Source organism: Papio anubis, chromosome 2 (genome assembly GCF_008728515.1).
Source record: "Papio anubis isolate 15944 chromosome 2, Panubis1.0, whole genome shotgun sequence".
NCBI classification, from domain to species: domain Eukaryota; kingdom Metazoa; phylum Chordata; class Mammalia; order Primates; family Cercopithecidae; genus Papio; species Papio anubis.
The window spans coordinates 122,850,855-122,866,217 of NC_044977.1; the positions used below are offsets into that span (position 1 = coordinate 122,850,855).

Sequence of the window (15,363 nt, forward strand, 5' to 3'; positions counted from 1 at the left end):
AGTGGGAACCAACTGGCAGTTGATTGAGTCAAATCTGCCAAATCGACAGTTGCAGGACACATCGCCGGCTTATCCAGAAATCCTCCTCACTCAAAACGGGGTCATCTCTCTTCGTTTTATTTGGCTATCATCTCATCCCCATTAGGCACCAGAGTTATAAGGAGGAGCCAACGCTTTTACAAACTTAATCCCTCCTTTCCTTCAAACCAGCTACTTTCCCCCAAATATAAGGAGGAACAGCCCCTCCTTCCCGGAATGGGAAGCTCTCTGGCTGCGGTGCTGGCCAGCGCAGCCAGGGACGCACGGCCAAGCGCGAGGCAGTCGCCAGCAGCTCAGGCCGTAGTCTGTGCCTCTGCCCGGTGCCAGCTGCTGTCTGGAAGGCCACAAACCTCTGGAGTCTGTTTCGTGAAAATAAAAATCTATGGTGCATCGTGCCCTCCAATAAAGGACAGCCCAGACTCCGAAGCCATAATCTGCTGTTTATCCCTGAAAAAAAAAATGGATCAATCTGCAGCGGAGCGACTTTTTTCTTTGATTCCTAAACTTACCAAAAGTGGCTCTCCAGTGACTCATTCATGTCAAATACTGTACTCAAAGTGGTACCACCTGATTTCCTCAGTTCTGGGAGCCCTAAAAGGATCTTTCCCAAATGGTTATGTGGGCTCCCTCTTGTCCTGCATATTTGAAATAACCATCTGGCTCTTAGTTTCAGTGTTTTGAGCCTTTGTTCCCTTTTCTTTCTTCTTCCTTTTTTTTTTTTTTTTTTTTTTTTTTTTTTTTTTGGCTCTGTCGCCCAGGCTGGAGTGCAATGGCGAGATCTCGGCTCACTGCAATCTCCGCCTCCTGGATTCCAGCGATTCTCCTGCTTCAGTCTCCTGGGTAGCTGGGACAACAGGCGCGCGCCACCACGCCCAGCTAATTTTTTGTATTTTCAGTAGAGATGGAGTTTCACCATGTTGGCCAGGATGGTCTCCTGACCTCGTTATCTGCCCGCCTCGGCCTCCCAAAGTGCTGAGATTACAGGCGTGAGCCACCAAACCCGGCCCAATTGGGCTTTTACAGAAGGGATTGAGAAGCAAACTTTTGTCATTTCTCTGAAAAGGAAAAAAAAGATGGAGGTGAGATAAAACCAAACTACTCCTGAATTTTTCAGCATTCTGTGACTTTGCTCTTCTTGAGTTTCAGAATATGGAATTCAGGCCACCCTACAGTATCTTCTATTTCTCTGAGACATATCTGTATCTTTTACTTCTTTTAAAATTGAAGTTTAATTTAGTAAATTAAAAAAGCCACAGGTACAAGTACATAAGTAAACATCTTTATCCTTTGACAAATATCTTTAACAAACATAATTTTTTAGCTCTTTCCACAATAGAAATCATTACCTAACCCCCCTTATTTCATTAAAAAAAAAAAAAAAGATTCATTCTGACTTCTGTTTCTAAATGCCAGATATACATCAGCCAGGCCTTCTGTAACCCCAGAGACAGTGGACTTGGTGACAGTGCTGATTATCTACTGTAGAGATGCATTGTAACTTGGCTAACTAATTAGTTCTAATATTAACAGGCCTAGCATAGGCTGCTAAAACACATTGACAATTTAAAAATATATTTTTAACTCTTCTAACTTCTACTCAACCTCTTTGCCACCTTTTTAAACAAGTAACAAAGTTGATTGCTTAATTTCAACTCCTCTTTTTTTTCTTTCCTCTTCTGGTGAGATGCTAATGAACAGTGAAATGACCAAGGCAGGCAGGGCACTGTGGGGGAACAAGGAAAGAAGAGAAACTGACTAATACACAAAAATGGTGGTTCCTGAATTGAGTGTACTAACTATATAAGGTGGGGTTGTTTTTCTCCCTATCTGGATATAGCTATAGGTAAAAAAATAATAATAATCGTCTCCATTGATTCGATTTTTTGTTTGTCTTTTGAATGAAATGTAAAGACTCCAGATTGTTTCCCTACAGTTTAATCTTAATTATTTTAATACAAATTTATAGCATACCTAGAGATGACAGTAAAAATTAATTGTACCCCAAAATTTCCTTTGACTTGCTAAGCTTTTATTTGCTCCTGAACTAGTTTTAACTCTGCTTGGATGTATCTCCAACCAATTTCATTCCCTCCTGGAATGTAAAAAGTTTCTAAACATTCTGTTTCATAATATCACTGAAAGTCTTGCATAAATAATAGATCACATTTATTACAAGGCTAAGTTTTATGTAAGCCACAGCTAATATTCAGAACTATTTTAAAAGCTAAAGAATAATAGAAATACAAGAATGTTTGTAAATCATCTGATTGCATAGTTGTTTAGTAAAGGACAGCTTAGGTACGTGGGAAGTAACTAAGCCCATTGAAAATCATAAATTAGAAAATTTTCCTTTTATATACATTGGTTTCAAAGCACATTTTTTACTATAGATGAATATTTAAAGCACTTAGGATGCTACAGAATAAATATGAATAGTGTACATTTCAAAAAGTGAGATTTATTTCAAATTATTCTAGCATGGATAATAATATGAACACAATGTCATGTAAGCAACATCATTAAATGAAATATACTCTTCTAACATAAGTGTTAAAATTTTGCCATGAACTTGAAAACACTAATTTGAAATCAGCTCCCCTTCTGCAGTATATTCATACAATCTTGAAATAACTGGTTATTTGGTTCGATTGGTCGGGTATGCTGTATCTTTAAAAAAAGTATTATGAAACCTGTTAGTTATAATCTTCCATATTATAAGAACAATGCAGTTTGGTGTTTGGGGGTTGTTATGGACACACAAAATGAAGGCAGACACAGAACAATTAACTCGGCCTTTATTGTCAAAGGAAAATAAATTTTAAATTTAACCAAGCAAGAGAATGAGCCAGTTACACAAAAACCAATTTTAAAAATAAGAGAATAAAAAGTTTTGTGTTGATGATATCCCTTCTTTGGACATAAATATTACAGAAAAAATCCAGAAACATTATCTATTTTTATTTTTGTTAATGATCTTTCACAATCTCAATCTAGACAGATTCTTAAAAATGAGTTAGAAATTGAAGACAAACATTCTATCTAAAAGGAGTCCTAAAGATTTTAAGGGAGGCCTTCATGGGAATTCCACATGCCACTTCACTCTCCCTCCAGACCTGTATCAAAGGAGTAATAAATCTAACCAGCTTCTCTCTTGTTAGGAAGGGGTGGGGTAAGCCAATTTAATGCTTTATGTATGCTGGTTGTAAAAGGGGATGCTTACCTAAAAAAAATAAATTCCGACCAGGTGTTCTAAAAATCTTCTTGAGTTCCTGCTTGAAGCTTTACAGTTACCAGATACTTTATCTTCTCATCTATCTTCTTCTCATTGAGAAATTGTTGATCCATGGCAATTCAACAAGCAGGCTGCTACAAACCTTCCAGCCAAAGCTTTTCAGTCCTGCTCTCCTGCACACAAAAAGTTCCAGTGTCTATATGGGGACAGGAAAGGAGTACAGGCCACTTCATTCAGCAGGTGTTGTAGGTTGAAAGAGGAGGAGGTCAGAAAGCAATTCTTTAAAGGACAGCTTCTGTCACCTGAAAGTGTAATAAATTGCCATTGTAAAAATGCCTACAAGCACTAATGAGCCATGCACATTGAAATCTTGATGTCAGGCAAAATAGAACGAAATTCACCCGGGAACCAACTGAGATTGTCACACCAAGATGTGAATAATCATTCTCCCTTTGGCTTAATCTGCCACTAAATTCTGCCCCTCCAAGTCCATAGTTTTTCTCTCTCTCTCTTTTTATGAAAAATAATAAATTCTTCATAAAACTCATGAAATATATGGCTAGTGATTTATACATAATTTCTCAGCACTCCAATCCTCATTGGTCATAAAGACTTCCCAATCATATTTGAGTTAAATGGAATGATCAGATCTGGAATTATATGTATTTATTAGAACAGAATTGGAAGATTAGCCCAAATACATATTTTTTTAGAAACTGTACTTTGCACAGATAATGCTTTTTTGGGGGCGTATGGGGTGAAAAATATGTAACTTTAAATTTATAATCTTAACCATTTTTAAGTGTATAGTTCTGTACTGTTAAGTATATTGTTGTGCAACAGATCTCTAGAACTTTTTTATCTTGCAAACTGAATCCATATCCATAAATACTAATTCTCCCTCTCCCTTTCTCCCAGCCCTTGGCAACTGCCTTTCTATTTTCTGTTTTTATGTTCACTATTTTAGATACTTCATATGAATAGAATCATAGAGTATTTGTTGCTTTATGACTGGCTTATTTTGCTTAGCATAATATCCTTGAGGTTCATCCATATTGTGGCATATGACAGGATTTCCTCCTTTTTAAGGCTTTATAATATTCCATTGTATGTATATAAATTTTCTTTATCCATTAATCTGTCAATGAACATTTGGGTTGTTTCCACCTCTTGGCTATTATAAATAATGCTGCAATAAACATGGATGTTCAAATATCTCTTTGAGATCTTGCTTTTAACTATTCTGGCTATATACCCAAAAGTGGGATTGCTGGAACATACAGTAGTTCTATTTTTAACATTTTCAGGAAGTTTCATACACTTTTCCATAATGGTTATACTAATTTACCAACAGCATGCAAAGGCTTTCTTTTCTCCATATCCTTTCCAGTATTTGTTATATTTTACCTTTTTGATAATAGTCATTCTAACAGGTATGAGGTGATATCTCATTGTGGTTGTAATTTGAATTTATCTGATGATTAGTGATATTAAGTCACTTTTCATACACCTGTTGGACATTTTTATGTCTTCTTGGGAAAATGTCTATTCAGGTCCTTTGCCCATTTTTAAAAATCGGGTTATTTGTTTTCTTCCTATTGAATTGTTTGAGTTTCTTTTATAGACATACCTTAGAGATACTGCAAGTTCAATTCCAGACCACCACAATAATATGAATATTATATTCATATATATGAATATGACCACCCAATAAAGTGAATCACATGAATTTTTTGGTTTCTCAGTACATATAAAAATTACATTTACACTATACTGTAGACTATTAAGTGTGCAATAGCATTATATTTTTTAAAAAGTTACATACTTTACTTTAAAAATACTGCTAGAAAAAGGCTAACAATTAACTGAGCCTTCAACAAGTCATACTCTTTGCTAGTGGAGGCTCTTGCCTCAATGTTAGTGGCAGCTGACTGATCAGAGTAGTAATTGCTATAGGTTGGGATGGCTGTGGACATTTCTTAAAATAAGACAACAATAAAGTTGGCCCCATTGATTGACTCTCTTTCACAAAAGATTTGTCTGTAGCATACAATACTATTTTCAGCATTTCCTCACAGCAGAACTTCTTTCCAAAGTGGAGTTAATTCTTGCAGATGCTGTGGCTGCCTCATCAACTAAGCTATGTAATAATCTAAATCTTTTGTTGTCATTTGAACAATGTGCAAAGTATCTTCATCAGGAGTAGTTTCCATCTGAAAAAAATCACTTTCATTGCTCATCTGTAAGTGCCAACTCTTTAATGTTTGATCGTGAGATTTCAGTATTTCAATCACATCTTCAGATTCCACTTTGAATTCTAGTTCACTTGCTATTTCCACTACATCAGCAGTTCCTTCCTCAACTGAAATCCTGAACCTCTCAAAGTCATCCATGAGAGTTAGAATAAACTTCTTCCAAACTTCTTTTAATGCTGTTATTTTGACCTCCTCATCATGAATGTTCTTAATTACATACAAAATGGTGAATTCTTTCCAGAAGGTTTTCCATTTTCTTTTCCTGTATACATCAGAAGAACCACTACATTTGGCAGCTATCATCTTACAAAATGAATTTTTGCCATTATAAAAAGGTGTAAGCCCAAATTGTGGCTTAGGCTCTAACTCACCAGCCCAAAATGATGGTGCTTGAAAGTTCATTATTTTATACTTTCATAAAAACATAGCGCACATTTGCACCTGGAGTATTTTCTGTAGTTTTGTTTGTGTGTTTGTACAGCAGATGAAACAGGCAGCTTCAGCTTACTATACGACTATGGAGCATAGTATCCAAAGTATAGGCAGCATGCTCTCAAGAAAGTGAAAAGACAACTCATAGAAAGGTTTAAAATATTTATGTCATATATCTGAGAAAAGATTAGTATTCAGCATATATAAAGAATGCTTACAACTCAACAATTTTTAAAAATGGGAAAATGGTTTAGATAGATATTTCTTTTAGAAGATATATAAAAAGTCAATAAACACATGAAAAGAGGCTCAACATCATTAATCATTAGGGAAATGCCATTCAAAATCATAATGAAATGCTACTTCACACCTACTGTGATGCTGTAATACAATCAAAGGTACAACAACAAATGTTGGCAATGATATGGAAAATTGGAATCTTCATACATTGCTGGTAAGAATGTAGTGATACAGCCACTTTGAAAAATAGCTTAGTAGTTCTTCCGAACATCAGACATAAAGTTGCCATATGACCCAACAATCTCACTGCTAGGCCAAGATAATCAAAAACATGTCCACACAAAGACTTGTACAATAATGTTCATAGCAGCATTATTTATAATAGCCAAAAATTGGAGATAACTTCAATGTTCATCAATTAACGAACAGATAAACATAAACAAAATGTGGTACATCTGTACAGTAGAATATTACATAGCCATAAATAAAAAGGAATGAAGTACTGATACATGCTACAACATGGGTGAACCTTGAAAACCTTATGCTAAGTGAAAGAGGTCAGACAAAATGGGCTACATACTGACTTATGAATCTATGTATGTAAAAGGTCTAGAATAGACAAATTCATAAAGACAGAAAATGAATTAGTGGTTTTGAGGGGCTGGGGGCAGAAAGAAATGGGGAGTGACTGTTAATATGTATAGGGTTTCTTTTAGGGGTGATGATATGTTCTGGAATTACATAGTAGTGATGATTCTGGAATTAGATATCTGCAATTAGTATTTTCACACAACTTCGTGAAAATATTGAAAAGCACTTTAAAAGGATAAATTTTGTGGTATGTAAATTATATCTCTCTTTTAAAAAAGAAAAAAATAAGCACAGTCTGCAGACCAGTGTCAAACTGCAAAGTGTTTTATACTGGTCCTCAACAAGATGAGAAACTTATGCCAGAATGAAAGCAGACGAAAGCACTAAGCACATTAGTTTAGCAGACTCTTTTATGACAAGATTTTTTCAATGGAGTATGCAGTCCATTGACTTTGATTCTGAGGTAAGCTCCTTATCACTCTGTGGGCCAGGTAATGAAGAGTTTAAAAACCAGCCATTTTAAGCAAAGCATCTATAATCTAAATGCCTCACTTTGAGAGTGCACTTGCCATTGGTTACATGATACACTATTGAATAAATTAATAAATTAAGATATTCATAATTTTTAAGGAAAACATTCAAAATGTATATCTTATCTATCGCTTATACTTAGTAACATAACTTCAATTCCACTCGTCATGCCTCTGTATGCCATGCAGAGAGTTAGGTAACAGAAATAAAGAAGAAAGAGGAGCAGAAGAAAGAGGAGGAGACTAGGAAGTTGAGAAGAAGGAAAGGCGAAGGAGGAGGAAGAAATATCTAAATACTAAGACAGACGCTGCATGCTCAAAGGGTTTACTCTATCTCAGATGAGTCAGCCATGTGACTTGTCCAATGTGTCCAATGTGATTAGTATCATGAGATAGTATCATGAGATAAAATGCAGATAACTGAGGCGTTACTTTGGGGAAGCATAGGCGTTCTATATGTCAAGAAATTCTTCCTCCAGCTGTATATGAGGTGAGTCATAAAGAATGAATAGAAGTTCCGAAGGCACACATGTTTGAACATTAAAGAATGGACTAGGGTTAATTTAACAAGAAGGCCATTTGTATAAACTGGAATTTGTAAAAGTGTGGTCCCCAAACCAGCAGCATCAGCATTGCCTGAGGACTTGTCAGAAATAATTCTCAGGCCCGTCCAATACTACTGAACCAGAAAATCCTAAAAGGGGCAGAGACAGCACACATAGAAAAGATATCATTCAGAATATCATTGGACTTTTGGAAAAGAAACATCAAAATGATATAAAATAGGGAAGCAATAACTTCAAAATATAGAGGGAAACAATTTTAACCTACTATTCCATACTCAGCTGAACTATCAATCAAGGGTAAAAGTAACGCATGTTCTCACTTATAGGTGGGAACTGAACAATGAGATCACTTGGACTCAGGAAGGGGAACATCACACACCGGGGCCTATCATGGGGAGGGGGGAGGGGGGAGGGATTGCATTGGGAGTTATACCTGATGTAAATGACGAGTTGATGGGTGCAGCAGACCAACATGGCACAGGTATACATATGTAACAAACCTGCATGTTATGCACATGTACCCTACAACTTAAAGTATAATAATAAAAAATAAATTTAAAAAAAAAAAAAAAGAATTATGGAATATCTTAGGATGGAATGCAGTGTTAAAATTACTCGTATTCTCACCGCAGAATTATAGCCTCTGCAGCAACAGTTTGAATAAAAGAAAGAAAACAAAAAAAAAAAACAAAAAAAAAACATTTTCCAGACATATAAAAACTAAAAAAACTGAGCCCCACCATACCTTTTCCTGGAAGCTACCGGAGGAAATGCCTCAGCAAAATGAAGAAGTGAATTAAGAAAGAAGAACATATGAACACCAGAAAATAGGCAAAGGGAATTTGTAGGAAATTGGCAAAGGGAATTGTACAATTCAAGCTATGAGCCAGAACTAAAAAGTGTCCTATTAAATGAGAATGAGTAGGGAGTAGAGGATAAATATCTCCAAATGATAAAAGGAGGTAGGTCATTTAGTGTGTTTGGGAGTTACAGAATTTATTTCTGTGCATGGAATATTTGAGGGGAAAATGAACTACTTATGTATGAGAAAACACAAGACAATTATTAACTATAGAAAAAAATTGAAGTTCATATGAGAAAATAAATCTTCTAAGACATTATTTGGCTTAGCTATAAACAATATTCCACATATAAAATAATGCAAATATTCATACAGACATAATTGAGAGCACAAAGGAGAGGAAGAAGGTTTAGGAAGCGTGGATATAGCAGATCCAAAACAGGGAGGAAGTTAATGAATATAGGTTAATGTTGATAAGTTATGAAGTAGCGAATGGGATATTCTATCAGATAGTGGTGTATGTGTGGAAAAACAAAGTAAAGTTATAGGACAGAAAAAGAAGAGAAAAGCAGACTGTTTTGTAATGTGATCAAGCTTTCTCTGAGCAGATGCATGAATTCTTGGAAGAAAATAGTCATTCCAAATCTGGGGAGTAAATATTCCAGGCAGCAGTAATAACAAGTGTTTTAAAATTTTGAAACAGAAATAAATTTGGTGTGTGTCAGAGAGGACAAGAAGACCAGTAAGCAATGAGCAAACAGGAACAATAAAAGAAACATAACTATATGGGAGGAAAAAAAATGAGCTTCAAGATTGAGATATATCTAAGAAGATTCCATGATTCGTAGAAAAACAAAACAGTATCATATCTGAAATCCATATCATGGATTTCTCCTGTTCCACATTACGCCGTCTTAACTTCTTTACCATTTTTGTAGCACCAATCATTAACACCACAAGGTCCTGTATTGTAGTAAACGCTCAGCAAAAAGTTATTTGGTTAATATATCTGTATCTACTGCTTGTCAAGGAATTAGTTCATTACCACATAAATCATGCCTCCTCCCATTTCTATCTGCTCTACTCCATTTTGCATTTCTCAATATAATCTTCATCTTCCTGATTTCCTATTTGCATTTTAAATAGTAGTGACTTATAATATTTCACATTTTCTGAAAACACAAGGTTCTTGTGTAGAAATTATAATTAGGCTGGCTGGGCAATGTTCTATTATTAGTAAGAATTGTGATTTTTTTTGGAGTTGTGGGTTAATTGCTAATAACTGTATGCAGTGTTTTCCCTCAAGATGTTTTCTATTATAGTAATTAACTGAGCAGCTGGGAGAGCAGACATTAACCATTTATCTTCACAGTAGCCCTCACTTGGGACTCTCCCAAAACCTTTGCACGTGGCTTTATTTGTTGTTTGATAGGTGATTTAGGAGAGAAGAATAAATGATATAGGATGTTCATACTTTCGGATAGACAGCAAGTTTAAAACTTTTTTTGGAAGAATTCTTTATCATGTATGTGATAAATAGATTCTGAGAACCACAGAATGTATTTTAGTTAAACAGACTTCCTGGGCTAGTTTTTATGGGCATGCTTCTTTTAATATCCTCATATAATGAAATTCTATCACAGTGTATACGTCAGAAGCCTGAGTTACTCTGAAGACACCACTGGTTTATCTGTTTACAAAGTAGATTGGATCAGTGAAAGCTGGTTATACTAAAAAGTCTGTTCCATAAAACTTTAGGAGCTGCTTTGCCTGACAGCCCTATTCTTTTTCATGATAGCAGAATCCCATCAGATTATTAACTCAGCTCTGCTCCTTGATTTCAGTATCCTGCATCTCCCTCTGAGACTCTTGGTTCTTCCATGTGTGAATTCCTGCTTACTACCTGCTATGGCCCCAATCTCAATACTCTATGAAAAATCTGATGCTTGACCCCAGCTTCTCCTTACCAACTCCGCTATTGTTAAATGGACTCTAGCCCTGCCAACTTCCTTTCTATAGAATGCAAAAACCTGTATCTTTTCTTAGTACAAGGGCATTAATTTTCTTTTAAGGGGGCATTTTATTTAATATTGTTTTAAAAAGCAATGTCCAAACCACAAGCAGCACTTAGTACAGAAGAAAAAAAAAATGAAGGTAGACTTTTAGAAAATTGTTAGGTACATAAGAATGTTTTATCTTCCCTCCTGTTGAATAAAATAATACATTTTCTGCTATTCAGATATCATCACTTTTTTTAACCTCGTTTCTCCAGAGGCAAGAATTTTATTTCTTCTTAAGATTACGCCTTTTCTTTAAGTCCAGAAAAGCTCTGGGTTTATACTGCCATGAGCATTTGGTTGTAAATGCCTCACTAGAAAGCTATCTGATTTTCTGTAATTTCACAGAAGCCACACAGAAAAAGAGCATGCCAGGGCCTCTGGTAAATGAGGCTGGCTGCAGTTTCCCTCCCACTCTGAAAATTTCAGTTACGGGACCCTGATCCTCTGTGCTATGGTTGGTGGTGGCTTGGTACAACCTGTTGGGGCCACTCAGTCAGTGTCAGCGGTCAAAAGGAAGATTCACCTATCAGAGACCATGCTCATGAGTCTAAAATTGTCAAATCTCAAGCCTATTTTGTATTTGAGACGTCCTGAATATTTGAAGGCAAACAAAACTGTAGTATATGTGAGGGGAACTTTCCATACAGATGAGACACTACAAAAATCACCAAGAGCCTGAGCCATTGACTGGAACAATCTGGAAACATTGACAAGACAACCAAAGTTACTAGGATGTGGAGTCTGGATTAGATACAAATGAGTGTGAGTCTGTGGTCCTCAGGGTCAGTGAGAACTTCAAGCAAAAATAAAGCAATATCCTGCGTACCTTCTTGGAAAGGAAATGTATCTGACCACTTAGATGTGGATGAGGAAGCTCTGGGGCATCCTGCTTCTTCCTCTAGAAAACTGGATTCCATGGACTCACTCTCTCTGTACAGCATTCAGACCTAAATGATGCTATCTGCTTAATTATTTATAAACAGTGCCTTGAAGGGAAATACTTTAATGAATCTTTTTTGATTGACTGGTTGTTGAACCAGTTTTGGAAAAGCCCTGCAAAGCATGACTCAAAATATATATTGAATTTAGAAAATATCAGCTTACATATTCCAAAAAAAATGGTAAGCACTTCTTAACTTGCCCTCACAATTTTTCCTCATGGCAAGCCATTTTCCAACACACTCCCAGCAGTAACTAACATGGGAAGGTGAAAAAAAAAAAAAGCGAATATTTTCTGCCCACCTAACAATGAAATTCACATGATAAAATTTGAGTCGCTTATTTCACATTCATATCCAAATGTTTTAATTTTACTGTCCACTACCCCCATCCAAATTTATTTTGAGCTCCTTGAGATGGAAAATATGTCTCTTAACCATTTATCTTCACAGGAGCCCAGACACTGTTTGGTGAGGCCATGTTGAATGATTGAAGTACTTTAATTAAAACCAAATATCCTAGGCCAGGCATGGTGGCTCACACCTGTAATCCCAGCACTTTGAGAGGCTGAGGCGGGCGCATCACGAGGTCAGGAGATCGAGACCATCCTGGCTAACATGGTAAAACCTCATCTCTACTAAAAATACAAAAAATTAGCCGGGCATGGTGGCGGGCACATGTAGTCCCAGCTACTCGGGAGGTTGAGGCAGGAGAATGGCGTGAACCCAGGAGGCAGAGCTTGCAGTGAGCCGAGATCATGCCACTGCACTCCAGCCTGGGCGACAGAGCTGTCAAAAAACAAACAAACAAACAAACAAACAAATATCCTAAACGCCAACTAAAAACTAACAAAAAAGTTAACTTATATTGCCATTAATACCTTGATTAACAGAAAAAAAAGTAAGATAACAATACCTCTTTTGGTTAAAATATAAACACCATCCCATCTAAGAAATTAAAACCAAGGACAAGTCTTGACATTTGGTGAGTTCTTTATAAGCAAAGAAACGCGTAAAGTTTTGCTGTAATTCAAGAGCCACTCTTGTCAGCGCTTTAAAGAGAGTAGAAATTAAGCTACATTAAAACTTGTCTTGGCCCAGTTATAGAATGAAAGCAAGCATCTATGGAATGGTTCCAGGATAGGTTTCAAATCAGTTTGAATCCAACTATTGGGTCCTTATTAGGACTTCAGGGGACAGCCAAGAATTACATTTAATTCATTATCTTGTTCTGAAAGTGGTACATTGACTGCTACACAAATTGAAAGCAGCATTTACACAAGCTAATACCTATGGTATCTTTCCAATTTATCTTTTAGGCATTATCACTTCCCAGTGTGCCTCCTTGAAAGTTTGACATGTGGCCTGAATTCTCATTTTGTAGGATGATAGCTATTCACCCTGAAGAGAACATTGAAGAAAATGGCCCTGCATTAAAGTGCCAAGAATGCTACCTGAAATACATTTTAAAAGATTTGAAAATAGCTACAGCCTTGTGGCAGAAATTGTGTTAAGAACATACCTTCTAAGCAGTTCATTCTCTCTAGATTAAGCTGCAGCATTCTTGAGTTAATTCATTGCTGTTTAGCTCATGTTAGTCAATCTGGTGTAAATTCACATGGAATTATTGTCCCCCTTTTTGAAACATTCAAGGCAACCAATTTTTGTCCTTCACTGTTCTTGAAAAGAGAGAAAATTTAAACAATATGTTTGTCTCTGTGATGTCAAAATAACTATGTTAAAATTCAAGACAGGAAAATGTTCCTTTAGTAAACCAGGAGGGATGAAGCAGGAAGAAATGTTGCCCACATATAGAGTGACTTTGAATAGTTCATTGATTTCACTGTTTAGCATCCCCTTTTATAGAGTATTAACAAAACCCTGCATAGATACGAAATTGACAGTATAATCCTAGAGTGATATGTTACTAGACACTAGCGACTGAGAATACTGTATTGACTCTCAGATTTCAGCCAATAGCCCTCCAAGCAACTCATATTAATGCTGTACATTGATATGAAACCTTTCTTCCAAAAGGACAAAGCACTTCCTTAAAATTGCCTTGCTGGGTTTTATAACAACTCAACGATGAGACTGAGACCACGGTGTGTTAAACTGAGATAATACATTAAGTTTTCTCATTTTCAATCTAGTATTTCAAACACTTAATCATTAGTTGTCCTTTCAGTCTCCAAGAATGCCAGGAATTATCCATTCTATACAAGATTTGAAAAAGGTTATGTTTCAGAGAAGGTTCTTTTGGAGTCTATAAACCATTAAATAAAAGTGTAAAAATCAATTGTATGAGACATAAGTGACTTTCTTTTTCAGCTAAGGTTTCTATTTTTCCATCCCAAAGAAAAATAACATGAATGTTAGAAAATATCAATAAAATAGATATTTTCAGTAACTGTACAAAATATTTCAAAAGTTAAGCACACTCTTTACTAATTGAGAATGCTTGACTAACCTTTTGACTGCAGAAAGCTTTCACTGGTCTTTTAAAAATGTAAGGATTAGCCATATTAGGAAATATTTAAAAACATTTTGATGCAGATATCAAATGAAAGAATAGGGTTTTTTTAGAAGTTAATTATGTCTTCCTTTCTTATGTTATTTCTAGTCTCTGACTTAACAACATGCAGTGCCTAAATTACAAAATCTGCTACCAGATGTAATAAATGCCTGAAGAAATGAACACTATAAGATCAAAGCTCTATACAAGTGCAAAGTAAAGAGAGGCTTAGTGGTCCAAAGCAAGTTATACAAGTCAAGGCCTCAGCCATTAATTTGACTTCCTGTTTTGTTGAATCTAATATGATGAGCTAATGCCTAACCCAATGCATTGCCCTTCTCTGTTCTTTTTAGAGCACCTCTTCCCTTACCTTCCTCTTAATCACTTGATCCTTTGAAGATATATATATCAATGAGAAGGAAAATCCTTTCCTAAAGCTAGCAGCTCACAGTTAGCATCTCATTGAAATTTCACAAGGAGGAGCACTGAGCATGTGTTTTTGCCCTCTGCTTTGATAAGCTGCATGATGGCTTTACCCAACACCCACCGTTACAATTGTATTTGCCCTTTGGATTAAAAACATAGTGAAGGAGAAAAATATATGTTTCATTTAGGTTTAAATGATCTCAAACCAGCAAAATCATGTGCCATCTTTGCCTTTTCTAGAATCTATATACTTTCTTTTTCATTTGGAGCAATAGTGTGTTTGGTTAATAACCTGTTTTCTGCTGCTAAGGGAGCTGAAGTGCCATTAACACATATTAAAGTACCATTGATTCCATTAGCGCCGACAAGCACTAAATCCCAATTTCTTTTTAAATAAGCATTAAAACAAATGCAGATGTCCTTTATTAACAAGTAACATGCTGAGCAACCCTTATTGCAATTGTTTAATATATGAGAGATGTCTTAAAGACCAAGTTAGAATCTCAAGGAGCTGAAATGCTAGAGCTTGGGTACAATGAAAAACAAGTGAAGGAATGAATGTGAATTTCCTCCATGCATAGGAGCCTATCCAAAGTGCCATTTTTTAAATCTCTCAGGTTAGAAACAATCACTTTTCACTTTCATATGCTTTCACATTCATATATTATAATACAAGTAATACCACATCAGTAAAGAGACACAAGTTATAGAGTTACAATAACCTAATTTATGATTGG

At 35.9% G+C, this 15,363-nt stretch overlaps 1 long non-coding RNA gene across 1 annotated transcript in view; it reads right to left on the reverse strand.

Moving 5' to 3' along the window:
• Positions 1–1,301: 1,301 nt before the first annotated feature.
• LOC108584640 overlaps positions 1,302–15,363 on the reverse strand; it is a 116,165-nt gene continuing 102,103 nt past the window's right edge. Inside the window, exon 4 of the long non-coding RNA XR_001899961.3 lies at positions 1,302–3,573. This is a non-coding gene — a long non-coding RNA (uncharacterized LOC108584640). The remainder of the gene's footprint in view (positions 3,574–15,363) is intronic.